This window comes from Henckelia pumila, chromosome 1 (genome assembly GCF_033568475.1).
Source record: "Henckelia pumila isolate YLH828 chromosome 1, ASM3356847v2, whole genome shotgun sequence".
Taxonomy (NCBI): domain Eukaryota; kingdom Viridiplantae; phylum Streptophyta; class Magnoliopsida; order Lamiales; family Gesneriaceae; genus Henckelia; species Henckelia pumila.
In genome coordinates this window covers 88,729,644-88,733,952 of record NC_133120.1, presented here as the reverse complement: position 1 = coordinate 88,733,952, position 4,309 = coordinate 88,729,644, and positions in this window count along the sequence as shown.

Below are 4,309 nucleotides of genomic sequence, written 5' to 3'. Positions count from 1 at the left end.
GTGACTAAGGTGATAAGCTGAACCAAAGTCAGGGGCCTAAAAGGCGTGACTAAGGTGCTGAGTTGAGCCAAAGTCAGAGGCCTAAGAGGCGTGACTAAGGTGATGAGCTGAACCAAAGCCAGGGGCCTAAGAGGCGTGACTAAGGTGATGAGCTGAACCAAATTCAGGGGCCTAAGAGGTGTGACTAAGGTGATGAGTTGAACCAAAGTCAGGAGCCTAAAAGGCGTGACTAAGGCGATGAGCTGAACCAAAGTCAGGGGCCTAAAAGGTGTGACTAAGGTGCTGAGCTGAGGCATGTCTACATCAATATTTTCAAAAGAGCAACTGCTTATAGATAAAAGTAAAATGTAGCCTGCATGAATTACAACTGAAAGGAAAATTGTTCTTGCAACATTTAAGAATAATATTTGCGTAAATTGTAAGCACTCCAAGGTCTCTTCAGCATCTTCCCCTTTGAATCTTCCAAGTAGTAAGCATCCGAACTGAGCCTCATCACCACCTTGGGTCCTTCCCATTTAGGGTCGAGCTTCCCTATAGCCCCCTCCTAAACTTTTCTCAGCACCAAATCTCCTACCTGGAAGCCCTTCCTGCGCACCCGACGATTATAGGACCGAGCTATCCTGTTCTTGTACGCCTCCATTCTGATGGCAGCACCTTCTCTCTTTTCATCCAAGAAGTCTAAGTCTTCCATTCTCTTTTCTCCATTCTTCTCATCGTAGTAAATGACCCGAGCCGACTCTTCCCCAATTTCTGCTGGCAAGACCGCCTCATTTCCATAAACCAGGCTAAATGGAGTTTCTCCGGTTCCAATTTTTGGCATAGTACGATATGACCATAACACGCTAGGGAGCTCTTCCACCCAATTTCCCTGGGCCTTTCCCAATCGTGTCTTCAAACTTTGTACTAAATATCGGTTAGTCACTTCTACCTGGCCATTGCTTTGGGGATAATGGACAGAGGTGAAGTGCTGTTGGATCTTCATCTCTTTACACCATGCTTGCACCCGAGCTCCTTGAAATTGTCTTCCATTATCAGAAATAAGCTTCCTAGGTACCCCAAATCTGCATATTATATTCTTCCATAGAAATTTCAGCACTTCCCCTTCAGTAATTCGAGCCAAGGCCTCCGCCTCCACCCACTTAGAGAAGTAATCAATAGCGACCAACAAGAATTTTTTCTGAGCTGGAGCTGGGGGGAAAGGACCCACAATATCCATTCCCCACTGATCGAAAGGACACGCTGCCACGATTCCTTTCATTAACGCTGCTGGCTGATGCTGAAGTCTGCTATGTCGCTGACAACTGTCACAAGAAGTCACCAAAGCTATGACACCTTTCAAAATAGTAGGCCAAAAATATCCCGCTAAGAGAACCTTACGGGCTAGAGAATAAGACCCCAAGTGATTTCCACAACACCCCTCGTGTATCTCCTTCAAGACATAATGAGCTTCCTTAGGGCCTAAACTGTAACACCCGAAAATTTTAATACGTAAATTTGCATGCATAATTAAGGAAAATGATTATTTAAAATTTATATTTGGGTTAAATGACATTTATGTGTTATTATGTGAATTATATGCATGATTTAATTTATTTTAGCATTTAACCCGCTATTTTAGAATTTTTAGATTTTTAAGGAATTATTGGTTTTGATCGTGTAGACGGGACCGTGGACGGACGAGATACCAAAATTCTTAGCCAAAAATATTTTATGAGTTTTATGAGCCTTAGAATAATATTTTAAGATATTTTGTCAAGAAAATTTTAGTATTTAGTTATATATTTATTTAATAATTGATTTTTGGCCAAAATGAGTCATTTTATGGACTTTTATTAATTTTTAAAAATACTCTATATTATAATTTCGGGATTTTTGATTTGTTATCAGATTGTTAATATTTTAGGAGCTTAAAATTTTTATCTTTAAGGTATAATATCTATATATTTATTTAATGGGATTTTAAACCTATTATCTACTCAAATTTAAACATAAACTAAATCCCTATGACCGATTAAAAAAAACAATCAGCCGCCTCCAACCCCTTTCTTCAACCTTGTTCACGCTTTCTTCAGCAGAAAACACCCATAGTCGATCCAACCAAGCTCCATCTTTGAAGATTTTGGTCCGTTCGTCGTCCCGGAGACCCATAAACGCATCAACTCTCGTCAAATAAATTCAAGGCATGTCTAAATCCTTCTTTTGGCCACCATATAAGCTATTAATCATGCATGATGGTTTTTATTTCAGAATTTATCATGAACTTTTCGTTTTATGCAAGAATGTATGATTTGATGCATGTTTGTTGATGGTTTCAGTCATGATTCACGTTTTCTTGTTGCATGGTTCGGTCCAGAGGCTAGGGCTCGAGTCAGAGGTGGGCTAGGGTCCTAGGATGAAACATCCTAAAACTACTACTGATTTTTTTTTTTAAATCTCTTATTATAAAATAATGAATATAAATATATATATGCCCATACATATATATATCGTACTTAAAAATAACTTTACTTAATTTAAAATAAAAATACACAAAAAATACAATAAAGGTACACGCATGCAATTAAATACTTAAAACTAATTACTAAATAATAATTTATAAGAATGTCATAATAAAATTCCTAAATAATATTTCTTTCACAAAAATTCATGAAAACTTAGAAAATAATTACTTAAATGTAAAATCCATGCATATACTAAAAATCTATAATAATAATACATATGCGGAAATATATGTTCTAGTCTCAACATAAAAATCATCTTAGAGCAATGGTCACGGGTTCTAGCCGCCTGGATACTCATATGCCCTCGCCACCAGTCGGGAACACATTAACTTCATTAACATTCTGCTCACCTGCACCATTTAAATCTAGTAAGCCTCGAGGCTCAGCACGTTCTATCCTTATATAACAAAATGAAACCACACACAAGCACACATCATATAAAATACGTGAATAATAATTATACGTGCATGCTCTTAAAATATTATGCATATAAACATGAATAAATAATTATAATGCTTCATCATCATGCTAAACATAAACATCATATTTAATAAATCTCATAAAATGTCTTATCATAATTTCTTAGTTCTCAACAGGTCGTATCCATGTCGGTGGCATCATACTGAGCGATTGATCAATCTATAAACCAACGTACGCGGCGGTGGGATTTCCACCTCTGTGCTGCCACTTCACCAGCCCTCTCAGCTGGATCCATAAGCTCATCATACTTATACATCATTAGGAAGGTCACCGGGCCCAGGTATCCCGGCCTCCAACCACATCACTTTCCACCTTCACTTCAACTTCCATAAAAATATTTTTCATAACATGCTCTTAAACTTATCATGAAAATTCTTAATGATGCATGAACATAAAAATTCTCATTATTTCTTTATTTTCATGAAAATTTGCCCGTAAATATATATTTAATTTATTTTCTTAAAAATCATACTTATATATCTAATAAAAATGCATGCATGAATTAAATATATATTTACGGACATTTATTTTCCAAGGACTTGTTCGAGCTGCTGACCACTAGACTTAAACTCAAAAATTCCTAGACTGGCTCAAAAACCCAAAAGCCCAACCTGACCTGGCCCATTAAGCTTCATGGGCCCCCAGGCCCATGAAAAACTAATGGGCTCACTAAAAACATAATTTAGGCCCATCAACTTATTAACTTAAAGTTAAATTAATAAAATTATTAACTAACCATTAACTTATAAATTTGACTGATAAAATTACTAAACCCGACACAACTTGGCCCAATAATTCTCATGAATCACACGGGCCATGAAAAATTAGTGGGCTCACTTCATTAATTATTTAAGCCCAAAATTAATATTAAATTAGTGTAATTAATTAATTAAGTCAAGCCCAAACCCATTAATTATTAACTAAATCTCTTATTTAATTTAAAATAAAAATACCCGAGTTCAACTAATATAACCCAGACCTGGACCAAACTAACTCGACCCATTATATTTTAGACCCGACCCGGACTCGAAAAGCGGAGCCCGGCCTGCCAAAACACAAGACACAACCCTAGCTTACCTCTCCCTAAGCCCAACTCGAGGCAGCCCTGAGCGGCTTCAGAAAATCTGATCGTGCCGCCTGCTCAGGCCACCTTTGGCCGTGAAACCACCTCTCATACTTAGCCAACACCCAGACGGTTCTAACCCAAAAAATTTTACCTCAAACCGTGGTCTGTGGAAGAAGAACGAACCAAAACACTCTAGACCTAGTTTCTGCTCGCGCGCAGAACGCGATCAGCCACTTCCGGCCGTTCGGCCGCCAATCTCCGG